Source organism: Protopterus annectens, chromosome 4.part1 (genome assembly GCF_019279795.1).
Source record: "Protopterus annectens isolate FY-2018-M chromosome 4.part1, PAN1.0, whole genome shotgun sequence".
Classification (NCBI taxonomy): domain Eukaryota; kingdom Metazoa; phylum Chordata; order Ceratodontiformes; family Protopteridae; genus Protopterus; species Protopterus annectens.
The window spans coordinates 708,562,600-708,575,256 of NC_056734.1; positions in this window are offsets into that span (position 1 = coordinate 708,562,600).

Below are 12,657 nucleotides of genomic sequence, written 5' to 3' on the forward strand. Positions count from 1 at the left end.
ACATATCTGTGATGTGACCTGGTATGGATGTCATGTCTCTAGCCACGGTAGCCTATTAAACTACACACAGGCTGCTGGATCAGTATATGTGTGGACATCTGTGGTATGTTAGACTTTCCAGCTGTCCAGTTGAGGCTACGTATAGCATGCTGAAATTGTCATACGTGCCTGTGAATACTCCACAGTTACACATGGGAGACTGCAAACACTGCTACCTGTAGGCACATGCAAGTAGACCATAAGGAGGGAACCAGGGCATCAGTACCAACATGCTGTTACTGTTGTTACCGAGACACATACTGTGAACATATAACAATGCATGCTACACCTGTACTACATGGTTGTGCACATATAACAATGCATGCTACACCTGTACTACATGGTATGTCTGGTGCGTGTCAACAGTACACAACTAATGTAATATTCACGTCTCTCACCATTCTTACACAACTAATGTAATATACACTTCCCTCACTAGTCGTACACACCTAATGTAATATACACATATCACTATTCTGTTCACCCTGTGCATCAGACCATTTGAGCATGTCCCTGCACCAATGGTGTGGATAACAGGGATGCGGCACAGGCTTCATCATATGCACAGGGTGATAATGTGTGCCAGGGGCATAGGCTGCACCAATGGGTGACATCATGTGTGTGGGTAACGGCCGGTGATATGATTGGACATGTCTGTTCAGTATGCATGTGGGTGTTGTGGTGCCCTACAGATGTGTTTGCTGTGTGCGTGTATGTGTGCACACAGTTCTGCCTTTTGTGAGGCCTACACAGGGGTATTATTGACAGCTCCAGATTGTACAGACCAGGTTGTACAGCTCACTGTGTCCGGCCACGGCCACGTGACCTGTGCCTGCCAGGGGTTGCATGGGCACTACCAGGTGGAGGTACAGATTGGCTACTGTCCAACAACACATGTCCACTGGAACCGTGTCCCCACTGGGAACGTCCAGGGCCATGTCCATGTGGCCTGCTGTGTCCTGGTGTAGACAGCGCAGCTCCAGCTGCACTGCTACTGCTACCGGCACTATGGGGGCAGGCATGTGAGGTGGCATGCTCATATCGACCTGCACTAGGTGGTGTAGCTGGCCTATGTCCATGTGGCCTATGCCTCACTCCTACCAGATGTTCCAGCACAGACAGCTCACGCTCGCGGATTGCCATGCCACGGTCAAGGATTCCGACCAAGTCACCCAATTGCCTGTCCAGAACATCAGCAATCTGCTGTTGAGCATTTGCCAATGCCTGGATGTTGTCATTTAGGGTACAGATAGCAGCCCTCTGCAGCCTCTGCCCTTCTCTGTTCTGCCGTTCAGCATGTGCCTGTACCGCCATTACAGTCTGGAACATGCATCTGGTGATACCAGTTGCTGCGCTCTGTCCTGCAGGTGCATGTCTGCCAGAGGTCCTCCTACAAGCAGCACCGGCCACATGCATGTGTGGCACATCTGTAGACATTACATTGACACCATGGTGTGGAGACACACCGTCTGTAGCCACCACATCTTCCTGTTCCATGCTAACAGATGCTGACTGTCCTTCCTCTATGGCCACTGGTGATGCGGTATGTGTTGGCAGCAGAACTGTGTGCGGGGAAGAGGGGGACATAGCTGGGATGGCAACCATTGGCACAGATTCAGCCCCTGACAACCCTGCCTGTACCTCATGCATATGTTCATCACTGCTAGTATCTGTGGGGACACTAACATCAGATGGACCGCAGGAGGGTAATGCACCTACATCACCTGTGAATGCAAAGAAAGACTCTAACTTACAATAGACAGACACAGACACACACACACACACACACACACACACACACACACACACACACACACACACACACACACACACACACACACACACAGACACACACACACAGACACACACACACACACACACACACACACACACACACACACACACACACACACACACACACACACACACACACACACACACACACACACATACCATGCATGTGATTTGACAGACGACATGCAGCATGCCTGTGATACAGCAGACGGCATGCAGCTCAGACATTAATAGTGTTAGTAAGCATACCCCCTGGTGTGCACAATACAGCAAGCAGGTGTCATATCAGTAGCCATGCAGTTCACACAATCATGGTAGTATGCATGCATCCCCATGGTACACCATGTGGACCAGAACAGGATAACAGTACACATGGCTGACGTGACCTTGACATGTAATCTGCTGACATGTGCATTAACATGCATACATGTCTGACACAATGGTGTCCTGACATGTACAGCATCGTAATGGCCATCACATTGCGGTGTTGTCTGTATGCCCTACAGATAGAATGCATGTTTAGCAAATGTGCATGTGCATGGAAGGGTAGTGTGAGCCATCTACATTGCTCTAGAGTGTGAAGTACAGACACTGTGCCATTGCATGGCATCATGAGGAGTCTATATTGCTATACAGTGCATAATATGTACACATTGCATAGCCATAACTGCATGCATACCCATGACATAACTGTGGATTGTGACCCATGATGCTGAGGTGTACACACACCAAACCATGCTGTGTCATGTGACAGGTCACTGGAGGACCTACAGATGATACCCCTGCACAACAACTACAGAGTCTTAGCTGCCTGGCAACCATGTCCACACATAGCGGACTTATCAATTCACGATGTCCAACATGACATTGCTGTACCACACACATGAGGTGCACAGCTAATGGTGATGTCCTACAGCAGCAAGGGAAATGTACAGTATTGGTGGCCTGATGTGGTGTAAATGTCTGTGGAAGCTGTAGAGGTGACTACTGTCATGCTATGACACAGGCGTGATGTTCAACACATCTTATATGGTAGACGTCAGTAATACCTCCACTGGCTGTGCACAGGCTTTTAGGATGTCCAGTGTACCATATCAACTGTATAATCGGTCAACTAAGGCTATAATTGGACCATGTGTGGACAATGTGAAACAGGGTGTATACACATCACATCTACTGTGTGGCTATGTATCTCTGGCCATCCCCCATGGCCATGTGTGCACATGTGTTGGACAAATGTGTGTGATGGCTATCTATCATACATGTCTGTGTTGTCCCATATGACATACACCCATAGATGTCAGATATGTCACCATCCACAGGGCTATGCAGACAACAGGTTGTATGTGGGGTATGGGTTATGGGATAGTGTGACATTATTGCAGCCAATACACTACGTGTCTGGGACATGTCAGATGGCACATCACAATGTGTGCACCAATTGCAGGGGCATATAACACAATGGTGACTCCTGTGGGCTGCCCATATCACAGCTCACTGTGTGGTACTGTTTGCGTACCACACGTGTTGTTCCAATGTATAGTACATATGCCTCCATTATAGAACACCTCCACCGTTGTATGCACAGCTGACCACACATGTAGCGATGACAATTACTCTGGTTTCATGTCAGTGTATCATTTCATTTGTATATATTGCACATGGGTGGCCTGTGTGAATGATGGGTGATGCGACCTGTATATCATGAATGGAATTAGCATCAAGTGTACAAGTGTTAACTGGCCACATGGTGAATAGATCTATGATTTTACATGCCTGATACTGATGACAGTCTCACCTGCAATGGACTCATGTATGTGCGGCATGCCAGAGGTACCTGTATAGGGGTGACACAGCAGTATGAACATTATCCATGACAGTATGACAGCCACAGGGTGCACTGTGCATGTTAAAACATTCGCCTGTACAATTGCATATAGTATGCACATGTGTGCATACACAGGGTAGCATACTGTAGTATGCAGCATGTGTGTCCACATACCATGCATATGTTGTTACATTATATAATGTACAGTGACACATGCACGTAAATGGGATGTAGTAGCCATATGTGCAGTACTGACTTACCAGGAAACTCCAGGCTCATTGGTTGGGAGACACCCACCTCTATGATGGCAGCTAGTGTTTGTGGATGCTGTTCTGAGGGTGTCGCCAGACTGGCCATTAACTACTCAGTGTGTGTGAGTGGGGGCTTGGTTGGTGGCCCACCACCTGTTCCACCTTGTTCCCTGGCAATTGCAGTGGCACACTGTTTTGTATATCGTATCAGGTCCATACAGTGTCTGCGCACCTGCTGGTAGGTGCAGTTATGGCCACCCACATCGTTCACCCTCCTGCGATGATCCTGCCACAGGTCGTCCTGCTGCTGGGCATGCTGTGGCACATTGCTGAGCAACATCTCGTAGTTCTCATGGAGGTATGGGATGAGGACATCATCCTCCTGGCGGCTGTACGCTGGAAGGCGTGTATGAGGCATTATCTGTAAGACATAATGATGGTGACAGGTCACAGTTTCAGAGATGTAGAGATACTGCTGCACATACATTTCTATGACATCTAGTACATCTGCACAGTTATCTTTGCAAATCATCATGACACTGACACGACTGACATGTTTGTGTTACACACATGTAACACCCGTTATGCATTGGATATCATCACCATATATGTGTGTCACCTCATTACAGTTTTCATACTCCATGTGAATGCTGTCTTGATGTGGGCATGTCTGTTTGCCTGCACTGGTGTTCTTACCTATCTGCACATGCCTGGATGTGTCCATGGTAATGCTGTTGACCTTGATGCTGTGTATATGTCACATATCAACACAGATATAGCCTTAATGGACTTGAGCAGTGACAATGCACACATATGCATGGAAACCTGTACATGCATGTGTTTTGCCATATACATCTACACAGCACTGTACAGCTGTTCAACATCCAGCCACGGATTGCCTGTGTTGCACATGTGATAGACATGGGACAATGGCTAGTCAGACGTCATTTGCAGGGATGGTTATCAACCATAGCATGTACGGGCAAGGTTTCCTAGCTGTAACTGACAGCCATTATTCCACCGTGAGGTGCATCAGTGCCACATTACTGATCTAGACAGCTGATACTACATCTACCATGCGGCCATTACACCATGTATGACTGGGATGACATGTACAGCTTTGATGGACAGGTTTGCATGGTATGGCGGAAGTATGTCACATGTATGGCACAGGGATCTGTCCAGCATGTGGCGATCCTAGTATTAGGACGGTGGCTGTCCATGACATATGTCTTTCAGATCAGGATATGGACATGTAGCATGTCCATCATCATGGTGTAACAAATGTCTTTATGCAAGGTAGATAGCATGCTGCATAGTGGAGGTGAGGATTGTGAAGGCTGGTATCGCCCATCCATGCATGGCCATTAACCCTTAAAGGTGATATGTGATCCAATATTGGTCACCCCTGTGCTGTGTATGCATGTCCAATGATCTCCGTGCTCATAGATGGCACCCTGTCATGACATGGGTACCTTGTATGACTACCTAAGGGGCCTGGAGATGTCACCAAGTCAGGGAGGTGTACTGCACAGCACCATCCCTTACACAGTGTCCATAATGTTGAACACAGCCTAGGTGGTAGTTAATGGGTACAGGGATGCTCACCTAGCGGTGACAATGCTGATATCATCCATCAGAATGTGCACATATGTCACACACCTCAGCCACACAGCCCATTCTGTATGTTGTTCACAACACTGAAACAGCTATTGTTCATAGGTCATGGCCATTCACATCTTTACATACACAGATGCCTAACATTTGTCTGTGTGGTATGGGCTACAATGATGGTGGAGTACAACACATTAACCCTGTTTTACTGTAGCTGGCACTGGTGTGATATGCACATGTCACTCTGGCACCTTTTGTAGTTGTGAGTCTGCCAATAGGCCACTGGTAGAACACTCCTGTGACATACAAAGGTATTTGTAATCAAACATCCGTACTATCTTGTACATCTGTACTGCTAACATCTACAGTGATAATGGTTCATGGACATGCAGACCATACTCAGCAGGGTTATAGTGTGGTGCCACCCATTATGACTGTCATCACCACTTGTGGGTTGATATTATCCAACACCCTATCTGTATTGTATGTTCATGCTAAGCACTTGTTCAGAACTTGTGAGCATGTCATGAGCTACTGATTAATATAGCACCCATTCCACACCATTTCCCACAAGTACACTGGCTGTCCTTAAATTTCCAGCTTGCTTATGGTACAACAGCTGTTGTACACACTTAACTCACATATCCTGTGAGACATGGTTGGATATACAGACATGTCCAACTGTCACGTATCAGTGCTATTGCCTGTCTACATGATGGATATGTTGTACATGTGGCAATAGAACAATTGTCTCATGTACACATTCAATGCTCACCTCCCAACATACGACACTACAGCCTGTGGGGGATGCACTTATGCAGCCCTGCTGGGGATAATGCTGTCACCAACCCTGACTACACCTGACAGTCATGTGGGGATGTGTAACATTCGCAACCCCCCCCACTCATCACATAGTCTCACATGATCTCCACCACAGGCCATACATACAAGGACAACTTGTACAGTACCTCTCCATACTCTGTGTAGGCACCAGATGCAGCCCCCATCACGGAACACAACATCACCAACTTATAGCCCACAGACTCATGTGTGCCCATCACATACAGCCAATAGGGTGTTATAACATACACAACACACCAGTCATAGGTGACTCTGTAGGCAGTCACACTGCAGTTCCACACAGCAGGCTACACAAGGCAATAGTCGCTTACATCTTGCTGTCGGGTAACTGGTTCTGCAACATAACCTATGCACCCATGCCACACCTCACCATGTACGATGTGACTATCATTCTCCATGTTAGTGTGACTGCCCTGAGATGCCACTTCACAGACTACGTGTGCAGGGACATGCAATACCTCACCAGTCTTGTAGCCCTGAAGGTGTGGGCCAAGCCCTGGGGAGCATTATGCATTCATCCGGACCCGATACCACTGTACAACGACTGACCGTGTCACTTCAACAGTTGCCTATGCTTCTGCTGTCATTCCACAGGCATCTGGTATCTATCCGCTTTGACTGACCTGGTCAAACACAATGCTTTGGCACATATGACCTGCACCTGTCAGCCCTGGGAGTACAGATCACATGTAAGGCTCTTGCTGCTTCTATACTGCCTGTCTTGCACAGTTTCCAATAACAGTCACCGGCAGAACGGGAACTGGCAAGCAAGACATGGGGTCATGTGACACAATGCTTGCATCTTCCTCTGTGACGCACGCAGGCAAGGCACACCTTATAATGCACCACTTCAATATCTCTGCAGTGACTGGGACCTGCCTCTAGGCTCTGCAGAGCACACCTGCAATGACAGGTTATAGACAGACCATACTACTCATGATCTCTCTAGTTGAAGACATCCTTGCAGCCCTAATGCATTGTCCTTTAAGAACATTTTTAAATACATATCTAGGATGGTTACTACTGTACTGCAAATAATCATTGGAGAATGTCTCCTTCTGTGAATCCTGGAGACAAAACCCGTCTCAGAATGACTAATGAAAACATCTAAATAAGCAATACCCTTGGTGTCAAAGTGATGTGTGAACTTCAGGAATTCCGTCGTTCAATTAATATATTCAATAAAAGCGGGAATTCTGTGAATTGGACTGTTCCATAAAATAAATAACTCGTCCAAATACCTATTGTAATATACAATATTAGAAAAAAATTCACTAGGGAACAAAAATTTATTTTCCCACTCCAACATTATGAGGTTGGCAAAGATGGGAGCACAAGAGGCTCCCATCACCACCCCTCTCTTTTGCCTATAAAATTCACCTTTGAATTGAATAACATTATAATCCAATAAGAGTGCCATCATGTCCACAAGGAGGCAAATACAGTCCCAACTAAAGTCAGAGTAACATCTAAGGCTGTTACTAAAATACTCCAACCCGATGTCTCTCGGGATGCAGGAGAACAAATCCACCACATCGATGGTCATAAATACAAGGTCCTATCTCCACAACTCAGGAGTCAATTTACCTATAAAAGACCAAGAGTCCTTGATAAGGTGTGAAATTTTATTATATATTGGTTTAACCCACCTATCAATAATAACAACAATGGGGTAAGTCTTGGAATGACTACCAGAGACTATAGGCCGGAAGGGGGGTTGTGAAATACTTTTATGGACTTTAGGAATACCAAAAATTCTGGCCAATGTAGGAAATTCAACTCTAAGAAAATTATATATATCTACGGTAATCCTGTGGTCCAAAAAATATTCCTCAACCGCCAAATCAATTCTTTTATGCCCTATGTTGATTTCATTTAAAGATGTCACCTCATAATTCTCTGATTGAAGAATGATGTTAGTCATTGCATTAACATAGTCCATATTGTTATAAAGCACAATCCCACCCCCTTTGTTCGGCTTCATGACCCTAATGTCCTCATTGGAAATAAAAAAAATTCAAACATTTACGTTCATCATCTGTTAAATTGTCAACCTCGTCATCGAAACAATCCTTCTTTCTAATTTTACTAAGACCATAGATGTCTTGACACACCATTTTTTCAAAATAGGCCACTTTGGTTGGGAAACTGGAATAAAAGAGCTTTTTTTTACCAATTTTACTATTAGTAGATGTGTCCATTTGGTTATTGTCAGATTGTTTAAATTGCAAGGCTAAATTCAACCGCCTGCAATAAAACTTGACCTCTTTTATCACATCTACTATGTTAAAATGCACCTTAAGAATAAACTTGATTCCTTTGGTGAATAACAAAAACATTTCATGTGAAATTTGAAGGTCAGTATAATTAAAAATGTTAAATCCATTAAAGGAATTAATAATTTTCTCATGTTCCATTTTAATCTCATTGAATGAATTATAATTTGAACTGGCCTAATGAAAATCCTTCCCTTCCAAGGGTACAATAAGACTCTTTTCGTCAATGTTAAAAATCACATTACCATCAAAAATAGGCTCTTGGCGTCTATTTACCATCTCTTGTTCATTGATGGATACTGTCTTTTGGGAGCAGGAAAAAATCTCCCCCCTGAAAATTTAAATCTTTATCTACCTGTCTATTACCTTGAGGTACGTCCCTATCGTCCTCAAAACCCCCCTGGTCCTGTGGCCAAATATATGCCCTATTATTATTCTAAATATCAATGTCCTGTAAAATTTTCCTATTTTTCCTGGAAAAAATATTATTAGCCTTCTGTTCGGCTAAAGAGAATTGTTTGTTGTATAAATCACTCCTTTGATTAAAAGATGTATTATTAATAATTTCGTTATTTAATTTCTCCACCTCACTAACTAAATAGGACAATTTCTCATCATTGATCTTGACCAACAATTTCATATAATCAAAACCATATCCATCAAACAATTTATTAAATACATTTTTGGTTGCAATGCTGTAATCAACACCCAAAGGTAACTTGAAAAATCGAAGTCCTTTAGGAACAATTTTCAAAGATAAACATCTGGTTAAATATGCATTGTCTATTTTGATACTTTTAATGGTCAAAAGTTTCTTGCCCAGATCAAAAATAAGTTCTTTGAGATTCCCCTTGCCCCTGTTACTGAATCTTCTTTCACGTAATCTACCCGTCTCTTTTCCAGTACAGAACTCAAAGTCGTCTGCTAGAAAATTGTCCAAACAGTCATTACTAGTTTTTCTAATGGCTCTCGATGGGTCATTGAAATTAGAAGAACAACGTTTGTCGATAGGAACATTACCGGGACTAGAAAAATTAAGGCCTTCCCTGGCAGAATGTAAAACACATTCGGTGTCCTTAGTTTTATCTCTCTGCATAGTAAACATACCTGAATATGTTTTAGTTGCCATCTGGCGTTTCGGTCGAGCTCCAAGACATTCACCCTCGTCCTGAACATGAAACATACTAAAAGCAAAAGTGAAGTCTTGTTCGTTCTCATACACACTTTTGTTACCGTCACTTTTAAGCTGTCCACCACCAATATTCTGCCCAGATTGAGATCGATCGTCCTTCCCATTTTGTTGTTGCCCATTGGGAATATCGATTTGTGAACTGGTGTCCGCTAGTGTGTTGACCTTCAACACAATGTTGGAACTAGATGCGTGAAGACACTCAGACCTCCTACCAGCATTTGGACTAAAAACTTTGTTGTCACCAGAAAAAGTTTTGGACGACGTAAAAGTACGTTCAACCAAACCAATCAGGCGAGAAACCTCGTCCTTCAGTGTTGACATCTCTGCCCGAATTTTAGATATCTCCTCCCTGCACAATGAAGCTGGTGAATCCCCAAGCTGGCTGTCCATGGCACACAACAACAGAAAATCCAAACGTGAAATACAGAAACCCAAAATTAAACCAGCACACAACAAGCCCAAAAAGGAACCACGGCTCATCCAGGGTAAAAAACTCGATTTATTGAAAGAACCAAGCAGCAAGAATATGAAACTTAGAGGTTAAGCGCTTTCATCTGAAATACCAGACTTCCTCAGAACCCCAAACAGCTGTGCAAAAACCATTTAAAAAACCTCTTTGGCACCAAAACAGGAGGTCATTTAAAATCACATACCTTAATAAAAAATGTATATATATAAATAACAGTCACCGGCAGAACGGGAACTGGCAAGCAAGACACGGGGTCATGTGACACAATGCTTGCATCTTTCTCTGTGACGCACGCAGGCAAGGCACACCTTATAATGCACCACTTCAATATCTCTGCAGTGACTGGGACCTGCCTCTAGGCTCTGCAGAGCACACCTGCAATGACAGGTTATAGACAGACCATACCTTTCAGGCACATACCTGGACCGGCACACCCACGGCTGAGGTGTTCCCATATCCCACTATGTTGTACACACATCCTGGCTAGTTACTTAGCACAATGCATCAGGGGTGCTCCACGTGCAACTAACTGTGTCCGGAACCGCTATACACATTGTAACAAGCTACAGATTCAACAACATACCCCACGGTTACCGGATCTCATTTGTTGGTGTACTGGAAAGTAGGGCTCAGACAGCTACTACTGATGTGTGACTGACACTACCCCACACTTAACTGGGATAGCCACTCATGTACTGACACATCCGTGAGTCATAACCTCCACTCGGCTGGATCAACCCATACATACCACCTCCAAGACCAACATTATCCTTGACATGAACACTACCACCATGTGACTGGTGTTCCACACCTGGGGTTATCCCCTCATTGGTAGATTCCGAATATATGCTAATCACCCTTGTTAGCCACATCCCGGCACCACACCCTTCACGGCATACAGAGTACATGAGTACTACAACACCTACTACAGACGTCTTTTGACAGTGGTAGTTAACGTCATGACACCATTGCAGATGGACAATGCACATACAAACACTGAAACATACCCCAGTGCACTTCATTAGCACGTACACAACTGCATGGATCATGCTATTCCACACAGAGCCATGATGGTACACACCAGATAACAGACGCCACTCTGGTGGTCAAGTTCCATGGACATACTTTACAACAACAGGTGGAGGCTGTTGCACAGTGGTGTACAATCCCATGGGTGGGGTAGCTCACTGGTCAGCCTCGGAAGGGCCACAGGATCCTTCATCACATACTCCAAGACTAGCTACGTAAACATTACTGCGACACATTCCGGGGTGTACCACAAGGCATTATGGTGGTATGTCAGTAGTCAATGGCAATACCCACATCTGCTCTCACATACAACAGTCACTCAGGAACATTACAGAACCAGGTGATGTTGGCAACATGCTGGTGGATGGATTCAATGCTAACATTACTCCCTCTCACTCACTACAGGGCCACAATCCATGCAGGAACATTGCGGTGTCCCTGCGGTCACACTTACACAGTACTAACCAGCACTCTATATGTCCTGGGACACTGGCCCCATGTCACCTTCCAAAGTCCCAGGCTGTGATGTCCACAAACCTCTGAACAACATTTCTCCCCACTAGGCCACCATATTCAGTAATAGCCTTGTATCAGACATTGTGGCCCCTGAATGGCACACAGCAACAGTTATCACACCCCACACAGGTGGTGCCACAATGCACGAGTGGGACTATAGTCCTACACACCTGACTGGACTGTTCTGCACGGCTATGGAGCACATCATCATGGGCGTCATTCACAGAGACATTGTTGGGCTCTGGTCCTTTGATGCCATCCGGGTTGGACTTGTTAGGGCCAGAGCATGACCCATACACCTGGTGGACTCCTTTCATACAGTTACCAGGGTAGTTGATGATGGTGCAGGGGTCCACACATCCTACATTGTCTTCTCATTGCCTTTCAGCACCGTTCTCCATTCTGGTATTGGCAACATACACATCCACCTGCACATCATACCCTATGTCTCAGGATGTTATGCAACGTGGCTCATGGACAGGACACACACAATGAGGGTAGCATACAATAGTACCTACTGCATTTCAGTTACACTTGGCACACCACAGTTCTCAGTCATAGGGCCCCTCATGTTCAGTATATGCTACCCTGAGGTACAGGCTAGCACAGAGGGACTTACCCTGCCTAGCTTTACAAACCCCTGCATACAAAGTGCCATGAGTGATCCACCAGCTGATACTGACTCCATCCATACGGGTGTCACTGTGACAGATACCTGATATGAATATCATGGCCTCAAGCTGCATGACACAAGGTGCATGAACATCACCTTCGCATTACATCATTCA